Source organism: Protopterus annectens, chromosome 6.part0, assembly GCF_019279795.1.
Source record: "Protopterus annectens isolate FY-2018-M chromosome 6.part0, PAN1.0, whole genome shotgun sequence".
NCBI lineage: Eukaryota > Metazoa > Chordata > Ceratodontiformes > Protopteridae > Protopterus > Protopterus annectens.
Genome location: NC_056737.1, coordinates 841,074,675 through 841,094,807, shown reverse-complemented (window position 1 = coordinate 841,094,807; position 20,133 = coordinate 841,074,675).

The window sequence follows — 20,133 nt, the reverse complement described above, 5'->3', positions numbered from 1 at the left end:
GGGTGGTGTAGAGCCACACATAGTGTGAGTGACAACTACTTAACCTGTTAACAAACAGTACAGTATTACAGCAGACTAAGCGAGGGGATACACACAACAATAACCCCAATGAGGGTGGCTGTATCCACAACATCGACAACCAACTATATATACCAACTCCAGTATTGCTGTACAGCTATACAGTGGAGAAGAGGGCATTTACACATCTACTACTAGTTTTGATGAAATGAATTTCCATGACATGATTCCTTTGAAATGTTAGCATTTGCCAGTCAGTTCTCAGACAGATGATCTCCTGGGATATGTATTTTCTGCAAACTTAAGTAGATCCCTTCACATGCACACACACTTACTTGGAAACATTGAGAGTAGAACCCCTACCCAGGTGCTTATTGCTACTAATGTGTTTGGCCTTAATTGCACACATCACACAGTATTTAGGATGAAATGTGTCCCAAGCCTCTTGTTAAATGAGGAACATCACCAGGCCTTGTAGAGTATGGTAATGGGGGATGTACTGGGTGTTAATGAACAATACATATTATGACATACTGTCATATACACACTGACAAACACATACCAGTCATAGACACATCTGAGAGACCTGGGTTTATCAGTGCTAGCTACCTTGTCAGTGAGTCCATTCTGTTACAGATAATTTGCACACAGCACATGCATCATTGGGCTGGAGAGTGTACTCAGTTACCTGTATGGTTGATGGTGACAGTGGTCCTCATACAGTGGACCTTGGGACATGTACTGGGGGTACCATTGTGTGAAGACATACCCAGCACCCACACCCCACACTGGATATTGTACTCACTGAAACCCATGAGAATGCTCTGACATACCCACAATCACACATTGACCAGGAATGCAATACAACCCCTTGTCTATCTCATTGGTGCTACTACAGGGATATGCATTTATTGCACATGCCACAAGGATAGTAGGTTGATGGTTTGTCATGGCTCTCCTAATGTCAGCAACATCACTGCCTTATACTGTATGGCCAGGTGTATTGTATTTGGAGAATGTGGCCTCAGAATGCTGTATACTACAAATATACACACTTGCACACATATACACACTTGCCAGGACTCAGAGAGTAACCCATGTCTCTCTACCCAAGTGTTGTGCTGGTACTGCAAGTTCCAGGTAGTCCTTAGGGTGAAGAGTGTAACAAGGTACATTTAATGTACATTACAGCAGCAGCCATTTCTAACTATGGCAATGGGGGGTGTAGTGTGTGAGAAGGCCCACAGGGTATTATCAAGTGCAGGTTTACAAACACAGACACTGTTATTCTCGGCAATGCACACTGACACATTTGTCAGTACTGGGGTCCATAGGTGCAGGTGTTCCTAAGTGTGTACCAGGATATTGTCCATGGAGAGATGAGAATAGTAGGGGATGTAGGTACAGTGGTATCATGCCAACTGACATTTGTCAGCAGGCCATTTATCAGCTGATGCCACACAAGTGATCCTCAGGGTGACAGTTAAATGCAACATCCAATCATCTGGTTATCTCTTGCAGAGGGCCAGTGAGGTGCTCCAATTGACATGTATGCAACATATATTACATAACATGGCCAATGTCTGGGTTGGAGACCTGTACCCAAGCATGTTCTGTTGACTGTGGTAGTCTAGTTGAGGTATCTATGGCATGTGGTGCATACAGGGTGGGGTTTCCTAGCTGTGGCATTCATAACACAGCTGGGCAGGCATGTCAGTGTCAGTCAAGCATAGATTGCCTGTAAGCAGCCAAGATGGATACCTGACATTTGCACATCTGTACAGAGGACAGACAGAAATCAGCTAGCCAGCAGGTTATGCATTAAGATTAATGTTTTGACAGATAGACATCTGACACTAATAGGTATGCCATTACTACATGACAGCAGCCCTCAATAACATGTCCTATACACATAGTAGTCGACAGTTTATATCCACATATCAGATCAATATCCACTAGCAAGTACTTAATAACACACAGCTCATAAACCAAGAACACAGTAGCCAGTACTAAGAGTCCAGCTTTGCATGCAGGGGTGTATGGTTCCAGTACTACAATCTGAAATCTATTCTTATTTGGGAAAGCACTGTTAACAGTAGTAACATAATGATAAAATACATGCAAGTGCGACTGCATATAACCTGGGATACAACCCATGTATGAAACACATACAAAAGGAAAAGATTGTTGTACAAGCCATATATACTCAGGTGTCCCAGACAGTATACTCACACCCCTTGCTACTGTAATGACAGCACATAGAAGCATGTTATGTACATTGAATTGAATACAGTTATTAAAGGTGTCATTACCATGCTATTTCATCAAACTGGAATGTGATCACTGGTTACCAGGGCTGAACCAGGCTTACCATGCTTAGCAGGTGTAAGCATTGCTTTAATATAAATGCTAAGCAGATTTGCGCACTGGGAAGCAAAGCCTACATGGTGTAAGTGGCTTTTCGTTTAACTGTACATTGGCTGTGTTTACCGTCAGGCAAACCTGCTTAAAGCTGCACAAAACTGCCTTAACTCATTCCCTCCAGTCGAGTTCTTTTAAGCGTGCACCTGTAACTCCCATTGGGTGTGGCTTCAGCCTTGAAAAAATGAAGTAATCACCTTACAGTTCTACCAAATACTAATTGATAGAGGTCATATATCAATACAATTGTGTTTGCCATCATTCATGCTTCAAGATAAAATATTCTGATACCTTGTATGCAGCATGGTTTTGGAAATACCAATGCAAATATGAACAGGCAATATTTGATGCCTAGAAGCGCAGTAGGAGGTAACTGCAGAAACGCCTGCAGACATCACTTGGCTGTAATGAGTTAACCACTCTGTATCCAACAGTCCTTGTTCTGCCTAGCAACAAGAATAAATAGCCCTTGAACCCAGGACCCTGTACATTATAGTCACAGCAGTTAACCACTAAGCCACCACAGCCATAAAGATGGTTGTTGTTTTGTCCAATATATCTGTCAGTACACATACTGAATAGTAGTGAACAACTGCTTTGACTTCAACAATTGTGTAGCACCTGTTAGTGAAATTAGTGTTGAATCAAGTATGTTGTTATATCTAAATGCACACATATCAGATAAATATGGTGTGATACATCTGGGAAGGTATATACAACAGTCATGTTTACACATAACAAGGTTATGGATATATATATATATATATATATATAAATATATATATATATATATATATATATATATAGACTGCTGCAGGGCCAGTACAACAGCTCCCAATATAAAGTGGAAGCCTGGGACCATCTTGCTCGTGACCTCACCAGTGCCACTGGTATCCCTCGAACTGGTAATCAGGTCAGGCACCACTATACCAACTTGAAATGGAGGAAGAGGGAGCTGTTGGACCAGTGGGTCCAAGAATCAAGGCAGAGGGGTGATGTCCCAGCAGTGTGTAAGTACTCATACCAGTAACTGTTTAATAATGTCCAGCCTGTGTATATGATGGATAGGTATGGCTAAATATTTCTCTATTTTCCTTACAGCAGCAGCTGAGCAGGCTGTGAATCAGGAATCCCATGTGAGTAGGCTGCAAAGGCTGCATCATGAGGCTGGTGAGTAACAATCCTGCTTGTAGTAGTCATACCAAATAAATATAAAAGTAGTAGAAAGTCAGCTGCCAGTATAAAAACTGTTTTGTGTATGGGTTGTACTGAATAAACCAGACAATATGACAGTAATAGTCCCATATAGGTCATATTTAAATAAAACTGTAACTGCCTGGCAATAAAGCTCTAAATCCTGGACTGGTTGTGTTTACTCTGGTATTGTATAGTGTTGCATTCTCTGAATAGTAATGTTGTATTAACCACTGTTACCCACACTGTGCTACATAATAAAAATGTCTAGGAATGTCTGTATAAGACTGTTGTAATTACAAGGTCAGATTGTACAACCGAGAGAGACTTAGACAGAAAACACTAAAGAGATAGACAGCAATATCCAAACAGCACACTCTGCTGAAACTTAAATTGTTGTATTTTATCAGACACAGCCATGGTTCGAATCCTGGGAGTGGTAGTAAGCTGTATGCATAATCATACCTCTCAACTGTACACATTTGTTCAGAATGTCCAGATAATTGGCTCATATTTTCTGCCTGTTACCCTGTCCCCTGGCAAATCAGTGGGATGATCTCAGAATTTTAGTCAGCAAATAATGACATACATCTGATTTTCAGACCTCAAAACCTTCAGAAAATGTATATGAAAACAAACCTGTCACTCTAGCAACTCTACAAGTTTATGAGAGAAATATTCAAAATAAGTCCCTATTTGTACCCCCATGTTGTCAAGCTTTGACCAAAGTATGTGCATTAAGAGATTGAGAGGTATGTACATAATATTAACTCAGAATCTGGGAATATGTGTAGAAACAGTCATGTAGTGTTAACAAGCATTCCCTCCACAGGTCTGTCAGATAAGAAAACTGTGCCTGCCAATAAAGATTTAAATCCTGGACTGGTAGTGTTTACTCTGGTATTGTATGGCCTGACATGTAGCATTCAGTAACATCTGATATCAGAATAGTACTGTTGTGTCAACCACTGTTTCTCACACTGTGCTACATAAAAATATGTCTAGGAATGTCTGTATAAGACTGTTGTAATTACAAGGTCAGATTGTACAACCAAGAGAGACTTAGACAGAAAACACTGAAGAGATAGACAGCAATATCCAAATAGCACACTCTACTGTGACTTAAATTGTTGTATTTTTAGCAGACACAGCCATGGTTTGAATCCTGGGAGTGGTAGTAAGCTGTATGCATAATCATACCTCTCAACTGTACAGATTTTTCAGAATGTCCAGATAATTGGCTCATATTTTCTGCCTGTTCCTCTGTCCCCTGGCAAATCAGTGGGATGATCTCAGATTTGTAGTCAGCAGATAATGACATACATTTGATTTTCAGACCTCAAAACCTTCAGAAAATGTATATTAAAACAAATCCTGTCACTCTAGCAACCCTCCAAGTTTATGAGAGCAATATTCAAAATATGTCCCTATTTGTACCCCATGTTGTCAAGCTTTGTCCAGAGTGTGTGCATTAAGAGATTGAGAGGTATGTGCATAATATTAACTTTGAATCTGGGAATATGTGTAGAAACAGTCAGGTAGTGTTAACAAACATTCCCTCCACAGGTCTACCAGGTAAGAGATGTAGAATTTAGCTATAAGACAGTTGAAGTATACACTGTTTACAAACATACCACTGCCCAAACCAAGGCCATAGGGTATTGTAATAATACCTGTACCTTAATGATTAGAGCAATGATCATTAAAGTTGTGAGAACTACAAGGATATATAAGTTGTTAATTGACATCTCTCCCCCCACCATATCTGCAACAATAATCTAAATACACAAATCAATGGGTATGTTTACACCAAACCTACTGTTGGGACATATGTCCTATTGTTCAATAAATATTGAAATGTGTTTCTATTAATGTTCCATGTTGAAATACTATCATTGGTGGCCTGTTGCTATCAATGTAACCTGCATGCCATTGTAATGGCCACTGTGGTTCCATATATGCATGTGTTCTGTTTGCTATGCAACTGTTCCAAATCTGGTGTTTTGGGTTAATGGGAATATCTATGCATGCTGTTATAACTAATCCTGGATTGTGTTGACTATTACTAACCCACATATGTTTTAAAACTGCAACACCATAGCATGTTTGGGAAGGCTGGTCCCAGCGGACCCACCTCTCCCACCTCATCTGGCCGTGGCACTCAGCACATCTGGGACCCACCCCAGGACCTCCATGTCTGCTGGTCCTGCACCACCTTTGGGTGGAACCACCTCAGGGGATGGGGCTCATCCCCCCTGGGAGTGGGCACGGACAGGATCCTGTCACCCAAAGTCAGGTCCAGGGATTGGTGCATAGTGAGCTCTGAAGGGAGTTTAGAGATCTGCTATGCCAGCTTGATGGCTGCATGGTGCATTTAGAGGGTCAGCCCCCCCCCTCCTGCTCAGCTCCCAGCACAGCCACCTTTGGGGCTGTGAAGGTGCAGTGGTGACTGCCCATGGGTGGGGACCTCAGTCCCACTGTTTCCATTTAGGGGCTCATGGCCTTCTGATTTCCAAACACCCCTCCCCATCCAAGGTGTTTAACCCCACATGTGTCATATACAACCTCTGTATGCTGTCTTGTCTGTCTTCCAACCCAGCTTACCTCCCAAATATATCTACTATCCTTCCCCAACAACCCACTCTAACCTTAAAAAAAGGGCAATCTGTTCCCAAAAAGAAATTTCACCCCATACATAGCTGTCCATTTTGCACACGTGTCCACTGGACACATGTAATCTGGTCTAATTGGCTTCACAACACATTATTGTTGTCCTCACCCTCTCTCAGGGGTTTGAGTGTCCAAATCTACCTCCAAATTCAGTATATATGCACAGCTGTTGCTGTAGAAGAAATGGACAGCTATGGACCTTCCCTACACCTGTCCTGCACATCCCTAGCTACTTTCCCTATTGTCTTTCCCTCTGCATGCCCCCTTTTTCACCACTTTCCTATCACCCCTTTTTTCTTTTCTTTTAAAGAAATTAGCATGGGGGTAAGTGGGAGTAAGCACTTTTAAGCAGTAGTAAGTGGGTTTAAGCCTGTTTGCATGGCAGCAAGCAATGGCTACACAGATTAAACACTGTCAGGCTAACTGTCTGTAAGCATATTTAACCAGAAGCTAGCATTGCTTACCATTGTGCAAACCTGCTTACAACTGCTTAAAAGTGCCTTAATCACTCTGTATCTAACAACCCTTGTTCTGCTCAGCAACAAAATAATGATCCCATGCAACTCTCAAACCCAGGATCCTCAACACCATAGCCACAGTGATTTACCACTAAGCCATTTGAGCTACACATAAATGTGATCTTTTCTCAAACATATCATGCAACACAGTCATTCAACAGTAGGGAAAATGTATTTATATATGTAGACGTATGTATGTATATATATATATATATATATATATATATATATATATATATATATATATATATATATATATATATATATATATATATATATATACATATATATATTTATATATATATATATATATATATATATATATATATATATATATATATATATATGTATAATCATATATATATATATATATATATATATATATATATTTATATATATATATATATATATATATATATATATATATATATATATATATATATATATATATATAAATGTGTATTGCATTCGCACATTGGATCCACACTCTGAACCTCTCACTGCAAAACATCTGACCAAAGGCACTGTTAATGGGGTGAAGGGGCCCAAAATAGGGATCTCTTGTAATTATTGCCATTATCCCTTCCTCCACAGCTGAACAGATCTGCCTTGCAACACAATAACCAGCACTTGCAAGTCTTGAACCCAGGACCCTGCACAACATAGCCACAACAAGTTAACAGTAAGCCATCTCAGCTGTAAGATGTCAGGATGATATCTCTAACATATCATGCAGAACAGTCAGTCTACCATAGGGAATGTACAATGTGGAAGCAGTAAACATTCCAATGATACATATACACACACACACACACACACACACACACACATATATATATATATATATATATATATATATATATATATATATATATATATATATATATATATATATATATACACATATACACATATAAATATATTACTACTTATAGATATGTATAAGAAGAGTATATATAGAGGGTGCACAGCATATCAAACAGCCATTATTCCTACAGTTGCCACCTTTTAAAATGGCCAGTGTTTGATTCTTTCCTACAAATGAGAATTATTGCATGAAACATATACCCACACACAATGCAAAGGACATGACACCACACACAAGTTTGCATACATAGAAATGTTTATTTGTGTACTATTTCAGTTGTTTATGCCATTTCTTATAGCAGTTAGGTGTTTGAAATACATAATAACTGATTAATGCAACTCTCAAACAAAACATTTGATACAGTAATCTGAAAAACATAACATACTTTGCTGTCCAGGCTAAGGCCTTCAAGTAGTACAACAGTAAAAAACACTTGCCTTGAAGATAAGAACCAATCAACACTTAATTACAGATGTAGTTCAGCAGCCTCCAATTACACTCTGTACTCAACCCCTAGGGGAAAAGTATTAGTTGTCACAATGTAAATGTATCTGTTACATAACAATGCTTAACTTAAAATGTCACTATCACACTGACAAACAGAACTGTGTGTAAGACAGTAAGCTCTAGCCCACCACTGTTCCCATGGTGAAATGTATGAAAATGTACAGCCATATACCTTAATGTTTCTTACTACTGATATCCCTCACATGTTGTAACAGCCTAGGTTAAAAACATTTAATACCCCTCCCCCATAAAATGTCTTACAAGGGCATATAACAGTGTTCTCCATACACTGACCTCTGGACTGTACAAGGTCACACATGTTTTGTCCAGCTGTAGCCCTCATATATATGGACCCTACCCCACAATTTGTGTGGGAGTCCACAACATCACTGGAATGATAGCAGGAATGCCAGCACTAAATAATGATAGGCCATTACCTAACAACCTCTTACTGCATGACATCTGGACAAAGCCTGGTATATAGGTGGAGGACAGAGGCTGGAACACAGGGCCATATTTGAAATATTGCTGTTATACACTGTGAAAGTTGCTGGTGTTACAGGATTGGTTGCAACATACCCTTACTCAGGAATATGAAGTCAGAAACACAAATGGATGTTGCCATGTACTGATAGCAATCAATGGAGAGAATGCCACTGATATGTCAGAGACAAGACCTGTGTGGTGAACAGACAAAACATAACAGCCAATCCTCTGGCCATCATGTGGATAGGCCCACAGTTGAGAGCTATGCAGACAGACTGCATTCCATGCAAAACTAGCATGTACACACAAACCCTGTAAAACTAGCAGTATTCAATGCATATAACAGCAATACTCACACACTGTCCGTAGGTCTGGAACCTTATACAAACATGTAGTTGGCCTGTGTCCACAAGTCCTGTTGTAAGAGGTATTGCTACCTGCTGTCTGTAACACTGCTGCCCACACACAGGAAGGATGTCTTCCATACAGGAAAGGTAAAGGGACAATGCCCACATGATGTAGTCATTTATAGTAGTGGGTTGCTATGACATTGGCTATTGGAAGTACTACACAGCTGGCTGCATGCAATTAGCAAGTGGGGAACACCAATTGGTGCAGAGGCCATCACCTGATCATGAGCATCACCTACAAAAGCCATGCTGCAACCTATTCAAACCAGCTCGATCCCTGTAGTGGAGAGAGAGAGAGAGAGAGAGAGAAACAAAAATAACAGTAAAAAAATAATACTACAAAAAAAAAAACAAACAAGGAAGACATCCAAGTGGTACACAGAAGAGAGCACAATAATAAAACAGGTATGTGAAACATGTCAGCATGTAATTGAATGTAGTACTTGGTCTGTAATAATGGGATAGATGATGTTGAAAGATTTATATGTGCCATCAAGACTTGCTGTAATGATGTCCTGCTGAACAACTGCTATGGACATAGCATCTGGCCCTGTGGGCAGTGGGCCATACCTGTCAACTGTGCAGATCTGCACAGAATGACAAGATTTAAGCCATCATAGTGTTTGTTCTGTTCCTCCAAACATGTATATTAGTCTGGCAAATAGCTGAAGGTGGAAGTAATGAAGTCATGATAGACACATGAGTTTCAGACCCCACCACCTTCAGAACAGTCATGGTAATGTGAAATGTATCATGCACAAACTTCATAGGTTTGTAATAGGCATATCTATGATCTGTCCCTATATATCCCCCCTAATGTTAGGCTGTGTCCACATGTGATGCTCTGTTTTGTAGCAAGGCAGAACAGTGCAGCTGTGGAGGAAGGAGGTTCAGAGTGTGGACCTGATGTCTGAATGCACTCCATATATAAATATATATATATATATATATATATATATATATATATATATATATATATACATGTATGTCTATATATATATATATATATATATATATATATATATATATATATATATATATATATATATATATATATATATATATAGACATATATATATATATATATATATATATATATATATATATATATATATATATATACACACACACACACACACACATATATATATATATATATATATATATATATATATATATATATATGTATATATATATATATATATATATATACACACACACACATATATATATATATATATATATATATATATATATATATATATATATATATATACGCATATATATATATATATATATATATATATATATATATATATATATATATATATATATATATACATTTTCCCTACTGTTGAATGACTTTGCTGCATGATATGTTTGAGAAAACTTCACACATATCTGCAGCTCAGATGGCTTACTGGTAAATTGATGTGGCTATGTGCAGGATCCTGGGTTACACAGTTGCAAGGGCTGATAACGTATTTGCTGGCCAGAACAAGGGCTGTTGGATACCGAGGGATTCAGGCACCTGGAAGCAGTTGTAAATGAGTGCGAAATGGACGGTTATGTATGGTATGAAATTTGTGTTGGAAACAGATTGCCCTTTTTTTGTTAAGGTGAGAGTGGGATGTTGGGGAAGGATAGTAGGTAAATTTGGAGAGGTAGGTTGGGTCGGAAGACAGACAAGACAGACAAGACAGCATACAGGGGTGGTATATGACACATGTGGTGGGTAAACACCTTGGACAGGAAGGGGTGTTTGGAAATTGGAAGCCCATGAGCCCCAAAATGGAAACAGTGGGACTGAGATCCCCACCAATGGGCAGTCACCACTGCACCTTCATGGCCCTGAAGGTGGCTGTGCTAGGGGCTGAGCAGGAGGGGCAGGCTGACCCTCTAATTGTGTCATGAGGGCCTCAAGCTGGTGTAGCAGATCCCCCAATTCTCTGCAGAGCTCCCTATGCACCAGACCCTGGACCTGACTTCAGGTGACAGGATCCTGTCTGTGCATGCTCCCGGGGGGGGGACAAGCACCATCCCCTGAGGTGGTTCCACCTGAAGGTAGTGCAGGACCAGCAGATGAGGAGGTCCCAGGTTGGGTCCCAGATGTGCTGTGGCCTGGTGCCATGGCCAGATGAGGTGGGAGAGGTGGTTCTGCTGGGAACAGCCTTCCCAAACATGCTATTGTGTTGCAGTTTTAGAACATATGTGGGTAGTAATAGTCAACACAATCCAGGATTAGTTATAACAGCATGCATAGATATTCCCATTAACCCAAAACACCAGATTTGGAACAGTTGCATAGCAAACAGAACACATGCATATATGGAACCACAGTGGCCATTACAATGGCATGCAGGTTACATTGTTAGCAACAGGCCACCAATGATAGTGTTTCAACATGGAACATGAATAGAAACACATTTCAATATTTGTTGCACAATAGGATATATGTCCCAACAGTAGGTTTGGTGTAAACATACCCATTGATTTGTGTGTTCAGATTATTGTTGCAGATATGGTGGGGGAGAGAGATGTCAATTAACAACTATTATATCCTTGCAGTATGAGGTCCTCAGACCTTTTTTCCTGTTTATGTCTTCCAGGTACCATGTCAAGAGAGCATCTCCCAGCTTATACCCCTCAGGAAAATGACATACTAATCAACTACCTTGTGCATCACCACAGAGCCCACTTTGGGCATACAGTCCATGATCTGCAGGAGAGGACTGCTTTGTGGAATGAGCTCATCCACAGGGTAAATGATGTTGGCCAGCATAACTGCAGTTATGAGCAGGTGTGACATCGGTGCACTGACCTCATCTGCCATGCCCGTCAGCATGCTGCTGCAGTTAGGAGGGAACAGCTAGCCACAGATGTGGGGTCATGCCATCCAGCCCCCACTGACACATGCTGACGAGCTCCTTGACAGCCTTGGGGCACCCCCCCACCAGCCAAGCCAAGAACCTGATGATAGCATTGTGGAGGTGGGTGCTACCCACACAATGGACAAGGAGCATGCAGGAAGGCCCCAGTGCACATTAGTAGACCACTGTTGCTTATCCATCTTCATCTGTAAAGTATCTTTATGCATATGTCAGATAACATAGTCTGTTGCTGCAGTGTAGTAATGAACAGATGTGCATAATCTCCAGTATTGTGGGTTTGTACTGTTGATGTACTAAAATGCTGTTCCCACCCTGTACCAATGCCACAGGTGTGGCTACTGACATCACATCTCTCACACAACTATGTAGGTCCCTCTGATATACCTCTGGGGCAGCAGCCTGTAGCTGGTGAGTATGGAGTTTTTTTGTTCAGGTTTGCCAATACACCAGCCATGTTATGGCCATGGTATTTGCCATGCACACATTTAACACACCTACCCATAATGCATGCTGTACATGTTCACTTATTGTTGCTGTTAACTGCACTGCATCACAGTGGTCACCATGGTGGCATATCTGAAGGGTATGTAAGAGTCCTGCAGTATAACTAACAACCTGTCAGTGCAAGATGTGTGGACAGAGATGAACATAATGGTGGGACAAATGGCCTACAGTAGGGACATGTCTGAAACATTACCCTTATACAGTGGCTACAACAGTGTATATACCACTATTACAATGGCAACTGTTACAGATCTACACAATGGCATATCACAATACCACATTCCACAACTTTTACAACCTGTAATGTGATCCTAACATGAGCAATGAATGTGTAATATGGAATCCTATGTTAGGACAACAAATATGGGGAATACATACCTTAACAAACACTGGAAGCATATGTGTGCACACACTCCAAATAACATATTGTGGAAGCAGCTTTTGAGGTACTGACAGCATTCACTCTTCTTGAGTATGCACCTTCCATCAAGTACAGGTCCTCAATGTCACACCAAGTAATGGTCTGCTGTCCAAGAAGTATGTCCATGACATTTGCCCACTCACCTGCAACAGAGGCAGCCGTGGCTTGCACACATCTTACAAACCATGGAATGGATCCCATATCCAAAAGGTAGCACTCAGGAGTGGGAGATGTAGCCTTACCTCACCATTGCATATACCATGGCAAACAGTGCAGACAGTCATGTATGTGACTATGAAGTATGGGACAACATTAATGTAGAAAATAAACAGATGCCCATCCAAGACAGATGACAACACATGTTGCAAACTGGTCATGGAGGCTGCCCAGAAACATGCAGCAACACTGAGGGACTTGCAGGAATGTCTAGCAAGTACTGCCTGTGCAGTACCTGTGTTGACAATTACCTGGACTCTGCATAAGTGTGGCCTATGGGTTAGGGTAATCAGATGGAAGAGTTGTTCCACAGGAAACATCATCCAGGGCTCTCTACAGGTAGCATATGCATAACATCAAGTCTCCCAAAGGCATGTGTTGCAATGTGTAATGGTGTACTGAGACCAAGGCTGAAACCTACAGACAGTATTAATAAAGATACATGTGCTGCACAAGCAACACCTCACTCCACCTCAGGCCCACCATCCCCATCTGTACCTTGCTGGTGCCAGTGTACACCTTTAGGTTTGCTGTTCATTAGCAGGAACTAGGCTGGTAGACATGGTGTTCTGAATTTGGGACACTGCAAAATGACACTCATGTGTGGCCCATAGTTGTCAAGCATCTGCAAAAAGGCTGAGGATGGGGAGGGGTGTCATCCTGAAACACAACAGTGAACTGAAGCATACATCCAAAGCTCACTAAGAATGGCTGTATCTGAACACAGTCAAGGTCATGAATTGTGCCAGACATAACCCTGACTCCACAGCAATAGTGAAGGCACTGTGTGACCTCCAAGGGCTGTGCACATGAGCTGACCTTGCAATCTGGCAGAGTTGGGGGACATTTGTAGGGCAGAGTGACCAAATAATGGCAAGTGAAGATGGGCCATGCTAGTATACCCCTTCCAGGAATAGTGACTGCTGTAGTTCACTTAACAGGTGCTGCAACAAACCATCATGTTAAGGGTGTGCACACTTATGCAACCCACATATTGTATGCATCTCAATCAGCATCTGCACAACTAACACATTTGTTTGATACTGCATTTGATTGCACAGGTCATATGTCACATATCAGGTGTGTGTAATGTTAACATATGCAGTATTGTGGCCCCATGGCATATCAGGAAGAGGGTGGCATGTCAATAAGGGTGTGTACACTCCTCATAGCCACAGTAAGCTTTGAAGGTTGTCAGTGTAATTGGATTTTATTGCTCATACATGCACTGCTGATGATGAGATCTGCAAATCAGAGGTCAGGCATTCACTATTGACATCTGTCCTCATATCATCCCAGGTATGTGTCAGACAAACACATAGGGGCTGTGAGCAACAGAGCAAACATAACTGCCACACATATACACATTCAGCAATGGTGTGTACACTTGTGAGGTATGGTGCACAGTACATGCCAGGGTGCTGAACAGGTGCACAGCAATACTGTGTACATGGGTGCAGTGTGTTCCAGGGGAAGGGGCATCACCTACTAACACAACTCATGCATCACAGAGATGTATAATGTTGGTAACAGGGATTGAGTATAGCTGCAGTGCATGCTGTTGAGTGCCATATGTCATGCATGTTGACAGTTGGGTAATGAGAGGTCTGTGTAATATCTTTGTGCCACCTCACCTGTAAGTGTGTGTGTGTGTGTGTGTGTGTGTGTGTGTGTGTGTGTGTGTGTGTGTGTGTGTGTGTGTGTGTGTGTAGAGGTAAGCAATGATGTACAGGTCTTAAATTACATTTTGTTTACCCTCACAGGTGGCGAGGTGGGTCAGGGTCCCTCCTGCAGGCAAACTGATGTTAGTGTCCATACAGACTCTGACAATGATGATAGGTATGGTGAGGCACAGGCAGGGTTGTCAGGGGCTGAAGCTGTGCCATCGGTTGACATCCCACTGTTATCCACCCCATCCCCACACACAGTCACATTGCCTATACATACCCCATCACCAGTGGCCATAGATGAGGGACAGTTGGTGGGTGGTGGCATGGGACAGGACAGTGTGGTGACTATGGCAAGTGTGTCTGTACACAGCAGCCATAGCCAGATGACCGGTGAGGTACCACACAGGCAGATGTACAGGGGTGCTCATAGGAGGGCTGCTGGCCATCATGCCCCTGGCAGAAGTGCCACAGCAGGTGTCACCAGATGCATGTTTTGGGCCATCATGGAGGCACAGGCACATATGGAACATTATACCAGACAGAGTCTGAGGCTCCAGAGGGCTACTCATTCTGCTGTTATTGACAACATCCATGATCTTGCAGGTGCCCACCATTATTTTGCAGAGGTCCTGGATAGATGGTTGGGTGAGATGGTGGGAATCCTCGACCATGCAATGTCTGTGTTAGAGCATATGGTGGGAGTAGGGTGACAGCCACATGGATGTAGGTCAGCAACACCAACAGGTGGAGGTCTACGTGGATGTGCAACAAGTCACAGCTGCTCCTGTAGTGGCAGTACCAGCACCAGCACTGCAGGGGGGTGCTGTCCACACCACAACACAGCAGGCCATGTGCATGTGGTCCTGGCCAGTCCCAACAGGGACCCAGATCCAGTGGACATTTGTCATCATCAGGGGAGAGTACCATATCTGGCCTTGTACCTGGTAGTGCCCATGGAACCCCTGGCAGGCACAGTTCTCATGTCCATGGCTGGAGATGGTGAACTGCACACCCTGCCATGTATGGTCTGCAGCTGTCCAACAAACCCCTGTATAGGGCAGCCACATGGCAGAACTGTGTGCATACACACACACACACACACACACACACACACACACACACACACACACACACACACACACACATCACCAACACAGCTAGGGCACCTCCATACCTACACACACCACATCTGCACAGCCCAATTAATAATGAAACCCTAACACACACACATGATGTCAACCAAATGGCTCAGCCTAGGTCTCTGGCAAACCCACAACACACCCTGTGCATATGATGATACCTGTGCCACATCCCTGTCATCCATACCATTGATGCAGGGACAGGCTAATATGGTTCTGATGCACAGGGTGAATGTACTAAGGTGTAGCAATGTAATGCTGTGTAACATGTTTTCAGCAGGAAAGTTTAATGCTTACATGTCAGGATGTGTAGCTGTCCAGCCATGATGCATTATAGCTGTTATTAACACTGACTGATTGTGGTCTCCATAATGTATTCAGTTTGTGTTGTAGGTGTCTATGTGTCAGCAGGATGTTGGTCTGCTGTTGTTTCCTACAAGGGGTATGGCACTGTGGTGACACATTGACTGTGTCATATCCTGGGTACAGCTGAACACAAGTAACAGGTCTGTATAACAGTTACTGCATGTGCCACATGGCTGATAGGTCTGAGGGGTGTATACAGGTGAGTGCATGGTGGCTGATGTCAGCAGCCCTTCTACAGTGGACAATGGTAAGTGTACTGGGTGGCACACACCACATGTTTGTGTATAACACACACACACACACACACACACAGAGGCTTTGGTGTTGATGCAATACACAGAGAATACTGTACACATGGATGTACTTAATTTTGCAGTGAACCCATTTTAGCCTATGTAATTCCACCAAGACAAAATAGGCAAAACATCACATCAGTAAATAATCAGTCTGCTAGTTTAATGTCATTGACGATGGTACTGGCAGGGTATATGTCCCCTTCCCCAATGTAGTGCAATCCTGGAGTTGGTAAACATAGGTGTGCTGGTGTGGGTGGCACAGCCCTCCACTTTGGAGGGTGTGGGGTGGTGTAGAACCACACATAGTGTGATTGACAACTACTTAACCTGTTAACATAAACTGTACAGTATTACAGCAGACTAAGTGGGGGATACACACAACAATAACCCCAATGAGGGTGGCTGTGTCCACAACATCCACACCCAACTATATATACCAACTCCAGTATCGCTGTACAGCTATACAGTGGGGAAGAGGGCATTTACACATCTACTACTAGTTTTGATGGAATGAATTTCCACAAGATGATTCCTTTGAAATGTTAGCATTTGCCAGTCAGTTCTCAGACAGATGACCTCCTGGGACATGTATTTTCTGCAAACTGAAGTAGATCCCTTCACATACACACACACTTACTTGGCAACACTGAGAGTAGAACCCCTACCTAGGTACTTATTGCTACTAATGTGTTTGGCCTTAATTGCACACACCACACAGCTTTTAGGATGAGGTGTGTCCCAGTTTCTTGTTAAGTGAAGAACATCACCAGGCCTTGTACAGTATGGTAATGGGGGATGTACTGGGTGTTAATGAACAATACATAGTATGACATACTGTCATATACACATTGACAAACACATAACAGTCATAGACACATCTGAGAGACCTGGGTTTATCAGTGCTAACTACCTTGTCAGTGAGTCCATTCTGTTACAGATAATTTGCACACAGCACATGCATCATTGGGCTGGATAGTGTAATCAGTTACCTGTATGGTTGATGGTGACAGTGGTCCTCATACAGTGGACCTTGGGACATGTACTGGGGTACCATGGTGTAAAGACAGTATACCCAGCACCCACACCCCACATTGGATATTTTACTCACTGAAACCCATGATAATACTCTGACATACCCACAATCACACATTGACCAGGACTGCAATACAACCCCTTGTCTATCTCATCAGTGCTACTACAGGGATATGCATTTATTGCACATGCCACAGGGATAGTAGGGTGATGGTTTGTCATGGCTCTCCTAATGTCAGCAACATCACTATCCCTTATACTGTATGGCCAGGTGTATTGTATTTGGAGAATGTGGCCTCAGAATGCTGTATCCTACAAATATACACACTTGCACACATACACACACTTGCCAGGACTCAGAGGGTAACCCATGCCTATCTACCCATTTGTACAACAGTGTTGTGCTGGTACTGCAAGCTCCAGGTAGCCCATAGGGTGAAGAGTGTAACAAGGTACATTTAATGTCCATTACAGCAGCAGCCATTTCTAACTATGGCAATGGGGGTGTAGTGTGTGAGAAGGCCCTCAGGGTATTATCAACTACAAGTTTACAAACACACAGACACTGTTATTCTCAGTAATGCACACTGACACATTTGTCAGTACTGGGGTCCATAGGTGCAGGTGTTCCTAGGTGTGTACCAGGATATTGTCCATGGAGAGATGAGAAGAGTAGGGATGTGGGTACAGTGGTATCATGCCACCTGACATTTGTCAGCAGGCCATCTATCAACTGATGCCATGAGTGATCCTCAGGGTGACAGTTAAATGCAACATCCAATCATCTGGTTGTCTCTTGCAGAGGGCCAGTGAGGTGCTCCAATTGACATGTATGCAACATATATTACATAACATGGCCAGTGTCTGGGTTGGAGACCTGTACCCAAGCATGTTCTGTTGACTGTGGTAGTCTAGTTGAGGTATCCATGGCATGTGGTGCATACAGGGTGGGGTTTCCTAGCTGTGGCATTCATAACACAGCTGGGCAGACATGTCAGTGTCAGTCAAGCATAGATTGCCTGTAAGCAGCCAAGATGGATACCTGACATCTGCACATCTGTACAGAGGACAGACAGAAATCAGCTAGCCAACAGGTTATGCATTAGGATGAATGTTTTGACAGATAGATGTCTGACACTGATAGGTATGCCATTACTACATGACAGCAGCCCTCAATGACATGTCCTATACACATAGTAGTCTACAGTTAATATCCACATATCAGATCAATATCCAGTAGCAAATACTTAATAACACACAGCTCACACACCAAGAACATGATAGTCAGTACTCAGAGTCCAGCTTTGCATGCAGGGGTGTATGGTTCCAGTACTACAATCTGCAATCTACTCTTACTTGGGAAAGCACTGTTAACAGTAGTAATGTAATGATACAATACATGCAAGTGTGACTGCATATAACCTGGGATACTACCCATGTATGAAACACATACAAAAGGAAAAGATTGTTGTACTAGCCATATATACTCAGGTGTCCCAGACAGTATACTCACACCCCTTGCTACTGTAATGACAGCACATAGAAGCATGTTATGTACATGGAATTAAATACACTTATTAAAGATGTCATTACCCTGCTATTTCATCAGACTGGAATGTGATCACTGGTTACCAGGGCTGAGCCATGCTTAGCAGGTGTAAGCATTGCTTAAATATAAATGCTAAGCAGATTTGCACACTGGTAAGCGAAGCCTACATGGTGTAAGTGCCTTTTTGTTTAACCATACATTAGCAGTGCTTACCGTCAGGCAAACCTGCTTAAAGCTGCTCAAAACTGCCTTAACCACTCTGTATCCAACAGTCCTTGTTCTGCCTAGCAACAAAATAAACAGCCCTTGAACCCAGGACCCTGTACACTATAGTCACAGCAGTTAACCACTAAGCCATCACAGCTGTGAAGATGTTTGTTGTTTTTTCCAATATATCTGTCAGTACACATACTGAATAGTAGTGAACAACTGCTTTGACTTCTACAATTGTGTAGTACTTGTTAGTGAAAATAGTGTTGAATCAGTATGTTGTTATATCTAAATATACACATATCAGATAAATATGGTGGGATACATCTGGGAAGGTATATACAACACTCATGTTTACACATAACAAGGATATGGATATATATATATATATATATATATATATATATATATATATATATATATATATATATATATATATATATATATATGTATATATATATATACACATATATATATATATATATATATATATATATATATATATATATATATATATATATATATATCATATATATATATATATATATATATATATATATATATATATATATATATATATATATATATATATATATATATGTATGCAAAACTCTGAGATTTGGCCAGTTAAGACCTACATGCAATCAACAGGACGTATAAGTGAATTTAAGTAAATCTTTATCTGCACTTTTTTCAAATAATACAGTATTTAAATTGATTTATTTGTGTTGCATTGAATACGATCTA